The sequence below is a fragment of the Gadus chalcogrammus genome, chromosome 22 (assembly GCF_026213295.1).
Source record: "Gadus chalcogrammus isolate NIFS_2021 chromosome 22, NIFS_Gcha_1.0, whole genome shotgun sequence".
NCBI classification, from domain to species: domain Eukaryota; kingdom Metazoa; phylum Chordata; class Actinopteri; order Gadiformes; family Gadidae; genus Gadus; species Gadus chalcogrammus.
Window position 1 is genome coordinate 10,548,361 of NC_079433.1, and position 20,147 is coordinate 10,568,507.

The 20,147-nt window shown below is 45.8% G+C and overlaps 1 protein-coding gene and 1 long non-coding RNA gene across 2 annotated transcripts in view; both read right to left on the minus strand.

Moving 5' to 3' along the window:
• The window catches only part of csmd2 (CUB and Sushi multiple domains 2), a 279,455-nt gene that overhangs the window by 63,976 nt on the left and 195,332 nt on the right, over positions 1 to 20,147 (minus strand). The window lies entirely within an intron of this gene.
• LOC130375429 (uncharacterized) lies at positions 347 to 1,297 on the minus strand. Its single transcript, XR_008893840.1, has 3 exons — positions 1,236 to 1,297; positions 775 to 936; positions 347 to 416 (listed from the first exon to the last, which is right to left on the minus strand). It is a non-coding gene; the product is annotated as an uncharacterized LOC130375429 (long non-coding RNA).

Consider the following 20,147-nt stretch of genomic DNA (forward strand, 5'->3'; position numbering starts at 1 on the left):
AGAGAGAGAGAGAGAGAGAGAGAGAGAGAGAGAGAGAGAGAGAGAGAGAGAGATGTGACCCTTGCATGTCGGGGGGCATAATTCAACCGGGACCACTGCAAATGCATTCCGCTGTGTGATCCAAGCGCTCCCCATGACACGTGTGTTTACCCGCACGGAGACGTGACCTGCCTGACACACAATGTATGTGTCAGTGACTGGAGCACCAGGGCGTGTCGGGGCGCACCATAAACACTCTGTGTACAACACCTACCACTAGGTTGTGTGTCTCCACAAGTGGAGAGGATGGTGCCAGCCACTCACGTGTCCGTCCAAGGCCCAGTTGTCTATTTTGAATTTGTTGACAAAGATCTCCACCGGACCTCGGATCTGATGGACCTGCAGAAGAAGCTGAGCCTCTTCCCGCTTGTAGGTGCCTAGACACCGCACACACACACACACACACACACACACACACACACACACACACACACACACACACACACACACACCACACACACACACACACCACACACACACACACGGGTGCAAATACACACAGACACCCATAGACACAAACGTGTTAGAACGGTGAATACAGCTAATTCAGGTTTTCAAACACATATTATAGTATAGTCATTTAGACTCTTTTACCCGAGGCAACGTTTTTAAGTTTCTACATTAACTCAATAACGAGCAGGTGAGTAAGTGAGTCTTGCTCATGGAATCGCCTACGGAGAGCATGTCGTACATGATTAACATCACACGTCTTTACGCGTTTCGGCGCCAACCCACCGGCTAGCTTGAGCTCCACGCCGCTGTGGTCGATGAGGGTGCCGTTGACACGGTTGCTGAAGGCCTCGAAGGCGCTGATGCTGAGCATGGCGGGCTGCTTCTTGCCCAGGTACTCGTAGGAGCCCTTCCACAGGGAGTTCTTGGCAAACACGCCCACCGGGACTTGAGGGAGGAAAGTTATTGAATAGGAAAATGCAGGAGAACTTGATGAGTGTGGTAGTAAAAACTTGGGAAATTGAATGATAGTAATAATAGGAACAGAAGTAAGACAAGGGATTATGCATGTCATAGTAACGATATCAACTCTTTACTATTGGTAATTCTAACTCCAAACTCATTTTTTTTGTGGATATTTTGGCATCTCTTTTCTAATTCTTCAAGCGGTCCTGTTTCTTTTGCTGTGTGAAATCAAGATCCATAAAGTACATCTGATACCATAAAAGTGATGATATCGATCATACCTGGATACTTGGAGGGAGGCTCCTGAACCGTGCCCACGGGACTCTTACCGCTTGGGCGGTTATCGGCTGTGGAGCACAAAAATAACACAAGAAACAAAGAAATAAATAAGTTTCTGTCAGCAGAAACGGAAAGGAAAAACAGCAAACACATTGGCCAGTTTGGTCACTATTAGTATTTCCTCCCGAAGCAACTGCTGGTGTGTCCTCCATCTTGCACTACACAGCGTATCCAACTCCCTGGATGGCCGGTCGGGAGAAAATGGGGGGGCGGGGGGGGGTTTCCTATGACAAAGTCTAACTCATGTCGAGGAGGTATATTGTTGGATGGCAGCCCCCACAGAGCTGAAGGCTATATCAGGCCACCGTGTTTTCAGCTCCCGGGGAGACACTTTAATAACAGCTTACTGCACAAGCCGGCTAGCAGAGATAGGCCACGGTAGTAAACAGACTCCACACCAACAAACAAACGAGCCCCAGTGTAGAAATCAGACCTTAAAAAGGTTACTCAGAAATATTGTCTAAGACAATAATATGCGTGCATGCGTGTGTGTGTGTACATATATTATAATATAATATATATATATATATATATATTATATATATATATATATATATACATATATACATATATATATATATATATATATATGTATATACATATATACATACGCACACACACACACACACATTGCGTCTTAGACGCACACACACACACACACATACACATACATATATATATATATATATATATATATATATATATATATTACATTGGCTAAGTTTGTATTGTTATTTCTAACCCCTCATTGGTAAAGATACTCACCTTGTCTAACTAGTGGCGAGGGTAGCTAAAGCTCCCCAGAGGAATAGGGGGAGTCATTGAAAGGTCCAAGGGAGACACAGGTCATAGGTCACAGTAATGATAATAAGAATTGTAGTTCAGCCATTTCAGCACGTTCAGGGAGTTAAATCCATTTTCAATGCTTTGGTTCAACCACAATAAAATGAAATGTTTTGTATTGAAAAATCTAAACATTTGGGGGACTTTCAAGCAAATTTTGATGTGTGGTTAATCAGATTCCTCTTTATTATCGATTGACATCCCTTGTATGCATAAATACCTATATCGATACATTATTTAGCTCAGATTCAATCTTTTGCCTCAATGGAGCCCAATGAGATTTACTAGAGAAAGTGACCTCACATTGGTGAACAGACTTCTTCCCTGCAAAGCGTTTCTATCTCTTCCCTATAACCAGCCCTCTGCCCTGACACCTTAATGATCTGCATTGGTGCATAAACAACAAGAACAACAAAAAACCTGCTAACTATGCGCCAAAGTGGACCACATTATTGAGTTAAACAGCTGTGCCAGCATCTCTAGGCTTATCCGCTGTGGAGGTCAGATAGAAGTTGGTCATCAATGGAGGACGAGGGCCAGGAGAGCTGATGAAGGAATAGCTTTAGCTGGAGTCTATGAGCGGCTGTCGCAGGTACTTCGGTGCGCAGCGATGCGTAGATGTGGGGGAGGCAGTGGCAGCAACAAAAAACAACAACATGAATTCTTAATCAGACGGTTCACATCATTGCGGTTGCCTGGCAAGGGATCAGATCTGCGCACAGCATATGAAAGCCTAACAAGTCGAACATCACATGCTGACAGTGTGTTTTATAAATCAGATAAGATGGCATCAGTTGTAGGACCCCGCTAAATGTTCAGTTGAGCATCATTAAATGCTATTGGCAACATGAAGCACTCACAGCTTGAACATGGTGAGGTAATTGCCTGCCAATTCTGTCCTACAATCTCAATTGGGGTAGTTCTGAGCGTTTAAAAAAACGCATTTGGTCTGCAAGTCTGCGTGTGAAAGGATTATTCAGTTTTGGCTTATTAAAAATGAAAGTCAATAAGGATTAACCTATTTATCATATCAATAAGGAATGTAGGATTGTTTGTATTGCAAATATATCTTTGTGCCATATACCAATTGTCCAACTTGCTGGCGTCACTCACTGTGACTTTATAAAACATTGTGCTATGTGTTGATGCTAGGTTAGGGCACCCAAAGCCTTGGAAGTGCACTGTTGCGAAACAAATTCCTCCAGACCTTTAGTGGAAAAATTCTAGCCACACTGAATAGCTACTTGCTACTTGCACTGAGGAAAAGCACCGTATCACACCATTTGGCAATCATTGTCATAAAAGACTTTCAGTGACTAACTGTGTTTTCATTACTCCAACGACCATCGGACGTCTTTGGAGTGAGATGAACAGGGCTTTGAAAAAGCCGGTCAATTTGGAGCAACTGCACGCTGTAGTCATTTGCCACTGCAACACATCTAGCATCTTCTGGAATCCTCTGTCAAGAAGAATGAATGCTTTCCTTATGGCCGAAGTGTTTCCAGATAAGTTGCCCAATAAACTGGCAATCAGTGTACTTTATTAGGTGTCTGGCTTCTGAACTGAACCATGAACCGTCTCACAGGAGCTGTTAAAAATCCAATGGATCAGAGCTAAGGCCAGCTAAGGCCCGTCTTTGGCCTTAATTGAGATGCCCCGAAATAAAAAAAGCATTGTCTATTCAAGGAAAACTCCAGTTGGAAATCCATCACACAGATCCCGTTGCTAGAACCATTTACAGAGGCAATTAGCATCCATCTGTGATAATTGTGTGGCTATTTTTCTTATATGTATTTAGACACATGCCTGGGGGGTGTCTTAATGGCAGTCAATTTGTCAGGTAGACCTTGTTAACACTGCGTCACCATTTATTAAAGGTGCTTCCCACTAACCTAATCAATGGGATGGCTAATCGGGTTATGCACCCTCTGTAACAATTCTCCAGTGTGCGCATTGGATTTTGAGCCGTTGTGTGTAGGTGTGTGTCTGCGTTTGTTTAATTATGTGATGGATGGATCTTCCTATTTGCGTGTTTGGAAATAAAGACTAAACAGGAAATGGCTAACGGTGGCATTCATCAGACTTAGCAACCTTCCCAACTGCTAGCATTAGCTCCCACAGAATCCCATGCTGACCATCCTTAAAAGGACTGCTTCGAATAATAAAGCGTAATGGATCATTAACATCAATCACAGTTTACTTGAATCTCAAGAATGCATTGTGACCTACTGACCACCATTATTGACCTCCTGCCATTTTATAGTTGATGTAATTGACGTAACAATTACAATAGAGTAATTTTATTATAACCTTGTTGCCTTCTTCATTTGTAATGTGTTCAAGTGCACACAGTCGGAATGAAAATTGCTAGGCAAAGTCTTTGCATAAATGAGATGTTGGCATTTCAGTATGATTCTGTGTAAAGCCAAGCATGGTCAACTCTTTAAGCTATCAGCAATACGTGGTCATAAAGCCAGCTTCTGCATCTTTCAATGGCTACTCTCAAATTCCAGGTACATTAACTGCCAACCAAGGGATTATTTTAGCAATGCATCAATGGACAATGAATTGACTTCATCGTTCTCACCCATCTTCATGTAAATCAAGATGGCCGACTCACCCGCAGAGGGGGGTTTCCCGGTCCAGCTCCCGTCCGACCTGCAGGTCCTGTGTTCGGATCCCCCCTCCAGGTAGAAGCCGGGCTGGCAGGTGTAGATCAGCGTGTAGCCCAGCGAGGGCAGTTCTATGGCACTCACGTCTGCCTGGCCCGGAAGCTCTGGTTGGCTGCAATGGTGGGCTGGAAGAAAAACAAAGAGACGGAACAGAGAGGATGAGAATGAATATAAAGAGAGGGGAAGACATGTGAAGAAAGGGGGGGGGGGGGGGGGGGGATAGGAGAAGACAACAAGGGTAGAAAAAGGGAGGATAGGATGACGGATTGGAATTGAGGGGAAAACAAAGAAAAAGGAGGTGCTAACAAGGAATTAGGCTTAGGAATTAGGGAAAGTGGGAGACAAGTGCGGAGGAGCACAGGGTGTTGCACTCCATGGGCAAAAGCCAGCCGTCTCAGCCCTGGGAGAAGATGATCCATCTCCTTTGTTCCTTCTCAACGCTTCCAACCTTGGATTTTGGGGGGGTTTATCCTCGTCCTTTAGAAGACTTAGAGTTCAGGGGTGTTGTATAACGTAGGACCTGCGAAGCCCTTTGAGCCTGTGGCTAACTTAAAGGCTACACGACTCCCCTTCACTCGTCTAGCCATCTCTCAACAAGTTGGAGAAAGGATGTGAGAGAGGTGCGGGGAAGCCCGGCGTGCACTGACCGATGCACTCGGGCTGGAAGCCGCTCCAGGTGAGGTTGGGCAGGCAGGCGCGGGAGATGGAGCCCTGGAGGAGGTAGCCCTTCCTGCAGCTGAAGTACACCGTGCTGCTGATCTGGAGGGAACCAGACGTCACAAGCAACACACGGCGTGAGGATAGCGTAGAGCGCTGACACTCACACACCTAGGCGGGCGCATTAAAGGAACAACGGAAGGATCAAAATGTAATCGTGAGCCGTCACTAATGGGACATGGTCTTGTGTAGCTCAAAATAAATTCACGGTTCAACTCCCACTGATGCCACCCATGTTAAGAACACGCAATTGCCCTGAACATCAACAAAGATCATTACTCATAACCAATTGGCATGGTCCAAAGACAACATGGTGCAACGGTGGAAGAGTTCTAATCAAATTGTGTTTTTGATTTGCCCCGACCTAAATATTAAGTGGGTTCATTATTGATTGATTTTTCTAATCTTTATTTTTATTTTTAGATTCATATTAAAAAAATTGCATTGTTTTTTGATTAAAGCTAGCTGTTCCTTATTGTTGTCTATTCATTAAGACATTGTGACTTTATCCATCTCCATGGGAGGGTGGGGTTGCCGACATGAATAATTACTCAACAGTCACAGGCACACAGGCTCTCTGTAAAAATTGAGTGCAGGGATCGCAGCCACACAGCCTCATTGGCTCCAATTAATGAGGTGACTTCAATGTACACTGCTCACCCTATTACATACAACTTATTGTTATTCAATGGATGAGGCCTCGTAAGCTGAAAACAATATGAATCATTTCCCGTACAGAGGTGATACGTTGTGATTACCAACAGCGTGCGTGGAACGTAGACGGGACAAATCTGGAAATTGTCTTCAGAAACCCCCCCTGAGGTTAGTGGTATACAAATTGACATTTAGGCATTCAGCAGACGCTTTTATCAAAAGCAACCTACAAAAAATATATCGCTGTCGGTACAGTAAGGATGCTACTAGAACCAAGTGCCAAGCACTAACAATTGCTAGGTTTACTCATTCCCCATATGCAACAAAGACCCCCTGACCTGTCTCCCCACTCAGTGATCCAGTGATCAAATGGTCTGTTGTACCCAATCACGTGAGCTCTCTGCACTTTGGCACTCTATATTTATTATATTATTTATTTACATTTGCAATGTCTTGTCCTGTCTTGTCTGTCCTGTTGTGAACTCCACTGTACCAAAACAAATTCCAAACGTGTTTACATGTCATGGCAATAAAGTCTTCTGAATCTGAATCTGAATCTGACAGCTAGAATAAGAACCAAATGCTTTTCTCAGTCAAAATCATGTGTTTCTTTACCACAAACACACATTTTCCTCTTGTAGTATAACTTCTTATTTATTGCAACTTAGTTTATGTAAAGGGCTAGTCCCTTCCAATGAATTTCCTTAGCATCACTATTTCACAGATGTACAATACAAACATTACAAACAAGTAACAAACAGCTGACTGTTGACATCAATGATGGTCTCAAACCAAAATCAAATAAACAGTTATTAACTTGAGTCTTTATTTTGTGTACGTGTTATGATTACATTCCTACATTCTAGGGCCTCTGCTAGCTCATCACCAAGAGCTCCATTTTCCAGCCTCCTCACCTGGTAACCTTGGCTGTTGTTCTGGCTTCCAAACATCGGGATGCCCGGGTCCCCACAAGTCGTGTGACTGGGATCTGAAATGGAGGGCAGGTGAATTATGACGTTACACAGTCCTTTTGAACGTGGATGTGCGTTGGATGGTGTGACTTTTGGTTATTCGCAGAACTGATGTTTTTTCCCGAGCGATAATTTGAGATAGAGGCGGTGGGAGGGGTGTGTTTTTTCACCTAACCCTCCCTGGGTGACATATCGTCAGACAGGGGCATGTGGGCATACAGCCACGGAGTAGTATTGGTGCACTCACACACACACGCCTGCAATAACTTATCTATTCTTCTTTCACACAGACATTAATCCTGTCAAGAGATTAATTAGCAAGACGGTCTGATCACACAAACACAGACACACACACACACACTCACACACACACACACACACACACACACACACACACACACACACACACACACACACACACACACACCACACAAACACACACACACACACACAAAATCGCAGTAATACAAATCACGAATCCCCTAGGTCGCTTGAAATTCATGACTTTAATCCAAAATACATCATTAATATGATTTGAAGAAGTTTTATACAACTGTTAACAACTGCTCCTTGTCAAGGGAGATGCTTGTCCTAAATCCTTGCATTTGTTTTTTAATTTTGGTCTGAATCACTAATTCCTTAGCCGCACTAGACTCCAGCGTGGTATTAATTAAAGCCACTCATTGTTTTACACCCTGTGGCAAGAAGGCCTATTACTAATCCAATAAGATACTAAGCATGCACGGCTAACTGACCCATACTTATTTCCCCTGTGATGCAAAAGGTTTTATTTATTTACTATGTTCTGTATTTGTTTAATATTTTTAAATGGTGGCTTGTGTGGCTAGGGCAGGGATGTCGGCTAAGAAAGTTTGTTAAAACAGAGAATGAATCACTTAGGATAACAGCGTCGGCCACACCACACCACAATTATAAATGGAATGACATGTAGCTTACGAGGCGCAGGATCCCAATCCAACGCTGGTCCCCAATCGACCAATTCATTCAAACTATGGATTGCCTGATGTGTTGTGGTTAGTGCACTAGCGACATGAACCACGGCCGCCACTCCTGGTCCTCAAGTATCCCACACCCTCCGTCCTCACCTATGCAGGAGGGCTGCGTGCCGCTCCAGGTGCCGTCGTACTGGCAGTACCTCCGGGTGGAACCCACCAGCACCAGCGGCGCGTAGCAGGAAGGAGACGGAGGACAGGTAGGTGAAGCCGCGGTCTTCCCTCCGACCCTGGGCCGGGATGCCCGGGTCCCCGCAGAACACAGCTGGGAGAGAGAGGGGAACGGGGACCAGAGAGGGGGACAGTGTTGGAGAGAAGGTGGGTGAAAGAGGGAGAGAGACGGATGTAACAGAGAGGGGGATACAGTGACATGGAGATTAACGGAGAGAAAAAAGAGACAGGGAGATGGAGAGATAGACCAAGGACGGGAGATTAAAAGATAGAATAGAAAGAGGAAGACACATTCATTGATATTCAAATCCAATAATAATCCACTACAAAAACCAACAAAAATGGCTTATTTAGACTTTCGATGGGGCTTGCACTAGAGTGAACGACACACACAGACACACAGACACACCACACACACACGCGTGTGCGCGGACGTTCCACATCACTTACGGAAGCACTGGGGCCTCTCTCCGCTCCAGTTGCCCACGCCCTGGCAGGTGAGCACGGTGGGCAGGGACAGCTGGTACCCTTGGTTACAGGCGTAGCTGATGCTCGCGCCCCAGATGAAGTCCGTGCCCACCACCTGGCCGTTGGGGATGACGGGGGGTGGGGCACACACGATGGCTGCCGGGGAAACAATTACGGCGAAGGGAGAACAAAAACGTGGTTAGCATTGAGGCGCGGTCCACACGCTCCAGTCTGCATCCCCATTCGCCATGGCTGAGTTCCCTTTGACGCGTTCCTAAGCGTTTGCTGCCAGATAAACTGGCCACCCCTTTCTCATTAGCCGTCTTAATTGTGTCTGCTTAGAGGGAGAGAAATGCTCACTCGACTCAAGCCAACTGAAGACAAGAGTTGTTTAACTACCACAAAAAGACGAGAAAGAAAACTACCTAATAATCCTCCAGTTGCCGCTGTTAAAATGTTGACCACTTTGAGCCATTGCTCGCTTATATTACTACTACAATAACAATGATAACAATAAGTATATAGTAATACCACTGCATTTAGCTAGCATCCCAGTTAGTGCCACACACTTGCAATCTAGTGTCAGACACTCTCCGAAGAAATCCCAGGTAAACAAATGCTTGTTTATAAAGCTAAACCAAATGGTTGTTTAATATATAGGTAAGGTTCTGAGTTGTAAAGAGAGCGCGGTAGAGAGCAAGAGTTTGAAACTAGGCTAAAAATACATGCCCTCCCCTTCCTGCTCCGTCCCTCCCTAGTGCCATGGTGAAGTGTTGCATTCACGCACCTGTGATTGACAGGTATGATGGATTGCCCGGACCAATCAGGAAAAGATGCCCTAATTGGTCCTCAATGAGCCGGGAGCTGTCTCATACAGAGGCAGGAGCAGTCCCCTTGAACACATATTCTCATAGCACATTTCACTCACTAATAGCTGACGTATGGTATGGCATTTCTAACAAATTACATTGAAATAATAGCTCTTAAATCTGACCTACACCTTATTCCACTCATACCACAGTTACAAACCACGAGTAGATATTACTTCCATTCATCTGTAATGTGGGTTTCATATCGACCTCATCAGCTGAAATAAAAACATTCCTCCGCTGCACTGTGAGCTTGTTTTCACATTGTCTAGGAAACCGTTGTATTTAATGTCGAACTTGGAGCGCGTTGATTCGTAACCGTATAATGGCAGGGGTGTCCCCTTATTAAAAACGAATGCACACCCTTGCAACGTTATTCACTAATCAAAATGCAGCATTTAACAACACTGTGGTATAAGCAGGTTTTCCTGTTGTATCCCTACGGCGCCGGCGCCTTACTCCGCACCACCGGGGAGCTCTCACGCCCTCGCACCTTTGCACTGGGGCTTGGTGGCATTCCACGTGCGGTCCTTGGTGCAGACCAGTGAGGAGGCGCGGTCCACGTCCATGGTGAAGCCCGGCGAGCACTGGAAGCTGACCCGGTGGCTGAAGGTGAAGTCGTTGCCCGTCCGCACGCCATTGGCCGCACGCCCGGGTCGCCACAGTTGATCACTGGAGAGAGAGAGAGAGAGAGAGAGAGAAGAGAGAGAGAGACAGAGACAGAGACAGAGAGAGAGAGAGAGAGAGAGAGAGAGACAGAGAGAGATAGGTAGAAACAGAGACAGAGGTTGAGAGGAGAGAGAGAGAGGAATAGATAGAAAGAGGAGACAGAGTGCGATAGGAGAGAGAGAGAGAGAAGAGAGAGAGAGAGAGAGAGAGAGAGAGACAGACGAGAGAGAGAGACAGAGAGAGAGAGAGAGAGAGAGAGAGAGAAGAGAGAGAGAGAGAAGAGGCAGAGACAGAGGTTGAGAAGAGAGAGAGAGAGGAATAGATAGAAAGAGGAGAGACAGAGTGCGATAGGGAGAGAGAGTGCCACAAGTGAGAACAAGCACAACAGAGAGCTAGTAATCACAGAGGAAGGGGGCTTCAGATGGAGATGAAGGTTAAGGGATGTGGTTGTGTGTTTGTGTATGTGTGGTATGTGTGTGTGTGTGTGTGTCCGTTAAATGCGTGTGTGTCTGTCTTTCTCAGTGTGTGTGAGTGTGTTTGTGTGTGTGTGCATGTGTGTGTGCGTGTGCGTGTGCGTGTGTGTGTGTGTGTGTGTGTGTGTGTGTGTGTGTGTCCGTTAAATGCGTGTGTGTCTGTCTCTTTCTGAGTGTGTGTGAGTGTGTGAGTGCTGGGACGGAAACAAGATCAAAAGGGAACACGAGATGAAAGGACCGACGGCTGAGAAACTGAATTAATTGAAGGTAATTTTGCCGTTGATACGATTTTCTACCTCATCATGTCCAAACCACATTACTGTTGCTGATTACATTTGCCCAGCTTTTGATTGTATTGAGTAAAGCGGGGAAATCAATGACATACACTCGAGGATGAAATAAACTCTCCAGTTTACATTCAGTTTACAACACACACACACGCACACACACACACACACACACACACCACACACACACACACACACACTGTGTGTGTGTGTGCCGTGAAGGCCTGTGGCTAATGGACTGTCACATGTGTGCTGGCTTGGCCGTTGCTCCTGAAGACTGAGGTTGTCTGCCGGCGCTAACCAATTCAAACAGCCACCTTATGAATGTGCCCACACACACCTCAAACACACAACCGCAGCCAAACATACACACACACACGCGCCAACTGAAACAAATGGGGAAAAACAATTATGCTAAAGAGCAACGGTAGCAAATGAGCAACAATCCACTACATTTTAAGGAGCAGTCCAATATACCAGGATAATATGCAAAATGATTCTGAAGAAGGTCTTAAAGGAGTGGGTAGGGGCCAAGGTGATGGCTATAGGTATGCTATTGAAATGGGGGATTGAACCAAGGACCTGTGGAGACTCTAAACCTCTATTGTAGAGAGTAGTGGATCCCCCTTGTCCTCCTTACTCTAGACATCTTTGAAAAGATGCTGAAGCCATACCGGCTAAATAAAGTCTTGCATCCTGGATAAAGTCACTTTGGTTAAGAACATCAGCTAATTAATTCATAGTGAAACACAAGTATTAAACATCTGTAGTATAGTTAAAAATAGACAACATTGGTTCTGCAAATATATACCGCTTATGCTATTGATGCTATGGAGCGTTATTCATTTCAGCCTGTGAATATTAACTAAATCCGTAAGAGCCCTTATCTTTATTCACTACAGCTTCTGAAGCAGCATTGTGTTCTCAAAGGTCCGCTGCTTTCAGCCAGGCTCGTCGTGAATGTTGCAATACCTCTATTTCCTTCTGCTTAGATCGTTGGCTGGGAGCATTCTGTGCACACAATAGCCGCGTACTGTGCTTTTGAATAGACCAGCCAGAGACCAATCTCACACATCCCTTTCTCTCCCTTTATTATTTTATGACATCCCAACTCAAAATCTATTCTAGGTTATTGAAACAAACCTAAGAAAGCACATCTCTCTCTTCTGCAACAAAGCACGGAAAAGCAGCACTGAATAGTCGCAAATGGGGCAATTGATACGTTTTAAGCATGCGCAAATCACCATCATAATAATTCAGACTATTGAATCCCATTGGGGATTCCAGGAACGAGCACAGCGAGAGAAACCAACAGCGGAATACGACGAAGACCAGAGTGTCACTGACTGTGCCTTCCATTATGAGACATTTGACATCCTGTTCCTAATTGGACACAGATGATGACACTGCAGTATTTATTACGGAAAGTCCAGTGTTTAGGGTCGGCGAAAAAGGTTTTGGGTTCATGCCTGACTGAGATGCCCAACTTGATTCAAGATTCAAGAGATCCAACAGTAGTGAAATACAAAAGTGACACAGAAGGCGTGCAATATAAGACAAAAGATAAAAAAAGATGGATACAACTTGATTTAAAAAGTAAGAAATAGCTAATACTTTACTTATCTATTATTTTATTTTATGACAATGTTTACATGTGAAGCACTTTGAGTCTGCCTTGTGTATGAAAAGTGCTGCATAAATAAAGTTGCCTTGCCTTGCCTAGCAGCATGTAAACAGTGTAACAATGAATGAAGGGACTGTATACGACCTCCAATGTCTGTCAGGCACCAGTAGTGTAGGAGTTAGTAGGGTCACCTGCTCATGATATGTATATCTTAAAAAAAAGAAACTTAGACTAATAACCACAATTCCTGCTAAAGGACTAAACGGGAAAAAATAAATGAGTGCAGTGTGGACCCTTTTATTTGGGCGTGTGCCTTCTTACCCGAGCATTCGGGCATGTTTCCGGTCCACGTGCCGTTGACGGTGCAGTGGCGCGTGAGCATGCCGGTGGAGTAGTAGCCCTCACGGCAGGCGTAGGTGATGGAGCGAGAGAACGTCAGGCCGTCGTGGACGGCGATCTGGGAGTTCCGTGGCGTTCCCGGGTTTCCACAGGAGACCACTGAGAGAGCATCGGCAGAAGGAGAGGAGAAGAAGGAAGGTGTGAGTGAGGGAGTGTTGACGCTCACACCTTTTGACAGGCCAGGATCAGAACGTGTTTGTATGCAAGTTTCTATCCGCCCTGCAGCGGGTTACCCTAAACCAAGAGAAATGATCCACACTGCTTCTTGTCTTCTGCCCCTGAAATATCAAACATGTCTGAAGAAAAAACGATGGCCTCCTTCTGCTTATGATTTGTACACTCAATGAACTATTTGCACAGGGACATTCTTTTTTTTTAATCATCCTTAATTTACTAAATCTTATATTATTAATCTTAGTATTAACGGGTACCTGTAGTTAAGCTATTCATTCTGTGTATTAATATTTGTTCCTTGTAATTTTCCTGTTAAACTGGATAACTTAAATTATCTTTAGGATCGATCCATCTTTCTATTGCGCTCTTCATCGATATGCAACCACATAAACCATCCCCGAGCCTCCTCAACTCCCCGCCTCAATGCCTACATTGCTCAGCTTTGATGGACGTACGCTTCGTCTGGGTTGAAACCTTGGTGTATGCAACCCACCCTAACCACCCACCAGTGATTGCTCTGTTCATTACACGATCCAGCTTGCCCCCTGGCCTTCAGAGCCCACCACCACCACCACCACCCCATCTCATCCACCCTTCCTCCTCCACCCCCCCAGCTATAATGACCAGATGTAGCCTTGCCTTGAAGTGCGTGCCAGACTAGAGCAGGTGGGGCAGCATATGAGATGCCACATGAGGGGGAGACGGAACGGAGAGAAGGTAATGTTAGGAGAGAGTGAGAGGGCAGGGCGGTGCGGTACGGATGAGTGTTAGGAAAAGTAACAGTTTGTGTCCAAAATAAATCAGGGTAGATGTTAGGGTAGATGTTACGAGAAAAAGACACGAGGTGGGTAGAGAAGTCCTTTGTGTGGCCGCGGAATAACAGGTGAATATGTGATTAAAGGTCTTCCTTTGCAAAAAGTTGAATTAGAATGGAATTGGGATGTTTATCTATTGCCAAAGCAATTTCAGAGTAAAAAGCCTTCACGTATTTGGATGAGACTTCTGAGGAACTTTGTTGTAGAAATGAAGGCAGTGGATCAGAGTTTTCAAGGTGACACCGGTGACAACAGTTTGTGAATGTTGAAATACATGCTGCCCTTTTCTGTGTGCTATCATTCTTTTCATATTTATTTTAGAAGTTGCTGTACATCACTTTTCTTAATATTTCATAGTCTCAATGCGTAACATTTCAACTAGCCCACCGGTTAGAATTGACCTGAACGCATCTGTAGTCATTGCTGAACAATAATGAGCTCAATAATGTTAACAATAAAATCGGACCCTAAAACTGACTTATTCTTCAAATAAAAAGTGTGCTTTGTTTACAAGAACCTAACTATCGACACTTCAAAATCCCCTCCCACTCAAGCCAACCACACGGCCGAGCTACGGTGAGTCAGTAGAGTGAGATTGGGGGGACTACTGTTATTGAGTTTTTAGAATTCTAACTGAGAGGGGCTCAATCTTTCACCTTGGGACTTTAATGGGGGCTCTGTCAAAGACCGCTGCTGCCCATTATTGATGGTCAATAAGAAAGTTATGTGGTGGGTGTATGTGCAGTTTTAGATCCAGATAACTTTATTGTACTCGACTTGAATAACCTACCTCTAAGCTTCTAACTCTAGCCTGCTCTCCACCTTTCCTCTATCATTGTTTGTCCTGTTTCTCCCACACGGTTTGCCCTGCTTTGCTCTGTTTGCTGGGTGGCATGGGTGTGCTAGAGTGGAATATTATGGGGAAGAGAGAAGGACTCTTGAGAGACTCAGAGCAAAAGCCCAATAGCCCAGGACAAGCTGAGTGGAAATCTGGTAAAAGTCGCCAATACACAATGAAACAATCTAGGAATGAGTGTGTGCAGGCAAGTGTGTTTCAGTCTGGTGTTAGTGTGTGTACGTATGTGTGTGTGAGTGTGCTTATGTGTGTTTACGTGTGTGCCCTTGTGAGTGTGTGTGTACAAGTCCCCTATTGATCGCCTCATTGGAAAATATTATTTCCCATAGGATCAACACGCAAAAAAATAATAAAATAAAAATCCACCACTATTTGGCGGGAAGAGAACTCCTCTACACATACACACAACTAATTCACTTAAACACACAAACAACACAAACACACAAATCCCCCCCCCCCACCACTCTGAACGTGTGTGTCTCACCGTGGCACTCGGGCTGGGTGCCCACCCAGCTCCCATTGGCCAGGCAGGTGCGCTCCTGGGACCCCCTCAGCACGTAGCCCGGCTCACAGCTGAAGCGCACCAGGCTGCCCGGCCTGAACTCCTCCCCCAGACGGATGCCGTGGAAGGGGACGCCCGGGTCGCCGCACAGCCCCGCAGAGTCCCCTGGATGGTCGGACACACCACCGAGGAAACAAAGAAACGCATGAGTGATGATACAACAATACGCCACATGTTCGGTATGAGGTGGGATAACCACGACGCTCTCAGGTGGCAAAGATTATATTAATTTTAGTTTTCAGTAAACATGCATGACAATAAATAATGATTAGAAGTATGATTTCCATTGCTCATGTGGCAAACCTCATACTATTAGGTTTTCAATGAGCAATGAAATAAAAAGCAAGTAATAAAACATACACAAATATAGTGACTTGATGTTTATGTTAATGTTAAATATGAAATATCACATGCATGACCTGTTCGTATGGCCAAGCCAATTATATTTAGTTTACCAATACAAATAAGCTAAAGCTCATTTGATGGTGCATGCCCATTATAACTCCCTGTCCACATAGATGGTGTTCTCCCATTAAGTCACGCTTATATAAAACGGTACCGGCAGCAGGAAAATAGCCAACACTAATAGCATTAGGATTATGATAGATCAATGCACACAAATAAAGTATACCAAAATAGAGACTTCATTTGAATTTGTTTGCACTATGATGGAGACCTCGTTTGACTCCGTTCCAAATAATCACAAGGCATTTAGTGATCCTGCATATTGCTTTCCAATACTGTTTTTATAGTGCTCTGAGTGAACACAACTTTAATAGCGCTTAGCTCAGGAAGTGAGGGAGATGGCCACGAGAAGCTGGATTTTATAGTCGACAGAGAGAAAGCCAGCAATCTCCGGGATATATGAACATCATGAATTGTGACATTAAACTGTCAGGATGAATGTTTATTGTTGTCTTGTCTCGTCTTGCATCGGTTCATAAGTGTGTGTGTGTGTGTGTGTGTGTGTGTGTGTGTGATAGAGTGTGTATTAATATGTGAATGTGGCTGTGTGTATGTGTGGTGGTATGTGAATTTGTATGTGTGTGTGTGTGTGTGTGTGTGTGTGTGTGTGGGTGTGTTTGTGTGTGTGTGTGGTGTGTGTGTGTGTGTGTGTGTGCGTGCGTGCGTGCGTGCGTGCGTGCGTGCGTGGTGCGTGTGCGTGTGTGTGTGTGTGTTTGTAAGAGAACGGCCCAGAGGCATCGACCGTGTGTGTAACAAGTGTGTTCGTAGTCTTTCCTCCACAGTGCTTCCTCCAGTCTCCTGGGGCCTTTCGCTTTTACTTTCGACTGTTTAAACATGTTTACATGTAGACATTGTTTGCCCCGACACTGACCATGGTGGCTTAACATGTAGGAGGGAAATGACCGCACACACAGACCTTGTAGTATATATACTTTGACTTTTTATACGTGTTAACATGCACTCATTGTTTGCTCTGCCACTGACCACATAGGCCTAACACGGCGGAGAAAAACAATCAAACACACACGTCTTGTATGAAATAAACTTGCAGAGCCGTGTGTGTATGTCTGTGTGGAGGAAGAGCTAAAGTCTATAAGCTATAAGTAATAGTTGACCTACCGACTACAACGGAGACTCCCCCCTTCCATCCCTGCGTCTATATGGGCCAATGGAATCGTGTTTATAGGGATTTGCCCTTGAAGGCCTTGGACTGACACTCTATGGGTCTACCGCTGAGCTTGTGACCTACCAACAACCACCTCCCCCACCAGCACCCTAAAGCTCTTTATTTGCAGGCCCCGGAATTACAAGGGGCGTCTTGGGTGCTACGGGAGGGTGGTTTTACATCTGAATTAATCAAGTGCTAAAGGTACAAGAGGTTGAATAGAGGTTGGGGGAAATGAAGCAAAGTTCAGCAGGTAGCTCGCATTTCCAATGAACTGAGCACACCCTCCAGCACTCCCGGACTCACCCCCCCTCAATCCCACTCCCTCCTCTTCTTTTACCCTTTAATTGTGTCTAAGTCGATCTTCCACTCAAAGTTAGCCCTGGCCTTCAGAACAAAGTGACACATTCAGCGAACATTTAATCTGGGGAAAAACATTTATCGTCTTTAACTGAATTTGCCATCCGGGAAAGATAAAGTTCACGTGTTTTTTTTTATGGTTTCCGAGACATTATCCAGGAGAGCCCAGACGATACATTTCCCGCCTTTTTTTTTTTACCGGAGCAGTGTGGCAGTGATCCGCTCCAATGGCCGTCCAGCTGGCACATGCGCGTGGTGTTGCCGACGACGATGCGCTGGCCGATGCAGCTGAAGCGGATGACGGCGCCCACGGTGCGGCGGTCTCCGGAGATCTGGGCGTAGGGGGGCACACTGGGCCGGTCGCACAGCACCACTATCCAGGGGGACAAGACACACCAGAGGGGGTACACAGGATACAAGCCAACGATAAGTGTTATGGGGCCGCTGCCATATATGGGCATTGGCTCTGTGATCGTGTCAACGAGCTACCGGAGGCTGGTTGACACGGAAACGGCCCTTGTCCTTTCGCTAGGCACACATACGTAAGTTGACTTGTAAACGGTTACAGGGCTCAATAAAGATGGGCATTAGCAACCCAAAAACGACAGGCAGTTAAACGAGAAATGGCTTCGCTTTAGAAAATCCTACGATAAACGCGGCCACTGATCCAAACAACTCCATGAAAACCCAAATTTATTTTCCCCATTAACGACAGCGACGTAGGCGGGCGGAGCCCATAAAGACATTATAACATAACGACGTGGCATAAAAACTCCCCCAAAAAGTTCCAAAGCTGCCAAGAATCTATTACTTTTTCCAACAATCCTCCTCCCCCATCTCTCTAGATGCCCTTGTCAGCCGCAACCTTGTCGATAGTTTTCCGAAGGGCACTGCGGCCTCCGCAATGAAGGAGATAAAAGCAGTCTGGACACTCACGCAGGCACTTGGGCAGCGAGCGGTCCCAGGTGCCGTCCCCCTGGCAGGAGATGGAGCTGGTGCCCAGCAGGTAGTAGCCCGGGTTGCAGCGGTACGACACGGCCGTCTGGAAGCTGTAGCGATGCGGCCCGCTGGTCACCACCTGCCTGTCGCTGTTATCAACCTTGCCGGCTCCGTGCAGTTCACGACTGGAGGAGGAGGAGGAGGAGGCGATGGTGAGGGGTGGAGGAGGAGGAGGAGGAGGGGGGGAGGAGGAGGAGGAGGAGAGGCGATGAGGGATGGAGGTGAGAGGAGGAGGAGTGATGGTGAGGGATGGAGGTGGAGGAGGAGGAGGAAGAGGAGGAGGTGATGGTGAGGGGATGAGGACGAGGAGACGGTTATGGATGGAGAAGATGGTGAGGAATGGAGGAGGAGAGGGTGAAGGAAGGGGACGAGGAGATTGTCAGCGAAGGAGGTCATGGAGGAGATGGTTAGGGATGGAGGAGGGAGAGGATAAGGAGATAATGCAAGAGGGAGAAAGGAGAAAACAGCGGAAGTGGGTGGAGGAAGGAGAGATTGAGAGCGCGATTAAATAACAAAGCGCATGTGTAGAGACACAAACAACAGGTACACTCAAGCAAATGCACTTCATTTAGTATCCTTTGTGTCGGTTTCATTCTGAAGGTATGCCATACAATGCCATACATTTTTCCACAACATCCAAACCCCTACCTAAACCCATTATCCACTGCCCATCCCCTCATTGAGAGTTGCCAAAATCCTCTCCCCCGCAAACCGCCTCTCCCTCCACCTCTCCTTCGGCTGTCAGGCCCATTCCTTCATCCATCCACCCCCTTCTATCTGTCCAGATTAAGTATAGGAGACTGTGGAACCAAACATTTGCTACCTTGCCATCCAGTCTTTTGCTCGTAGAGAGAGGGAGAGAGTTGGAGCGAGAGACAGAGATGGGATCAATAAAGAGAAAGATAAAGATGGAGAAGGAGGAAGGGACAGGGGAGAAGCAAGAGATGAAGATAAAGATTGGGGAGAGAGATAGAGAGAGAGGGAGAGAGAGAATGAAGGCTGAGAGAAGGAGAGCGATAGGGAAAGGGAGCAAGAAGAAGGAATAAATAGGGAGAGAGGGATAAGGGAAAGAGGGAGAGATGGATAGATGGCTGGAGAGCTCAGTGAAGAGGAGGAGCGGAAAATAAAAGCTCAAAAACGACCAACTTACACATTGTTTTTCCCATTGGGGAGAACCTCGTCAATGAAGTCAGATGAACACTTCTCACTTCTCCCCCCAATAAATTCTGATATACTGAAACATTAACAGGCTATTCACAGCCCCCAACGTGTATGTGTGTGTGTATGTGTGTGTGTGTGCATGCATCTGACGTGTGTGTGTATGCGTGCGTGTCTATGTGCTTGTGAGCGTGTGTGTGTGTGTGTGTGTGTAAGCATTTGCATGTGTGCGTGCGTCTGACGTGTGCCGCTATCTAGCTCTTGGCCGCTAACCCATCCTCATTCAAGCGCCCACGTAGACATTTGCCCTGCCAACGAGCGTCGCCCCCTATACCGCCCCCCTCCTACACCACCCCCACATCCGTCCGTGCATTCCCTTCAGCCAAAAATTAAGCCATTGTATACTTATGTGACTAAAAGCACTCTCTCTCGGCTGTCGAAGGGCTAAATCATCTCTCAATTACCTATTT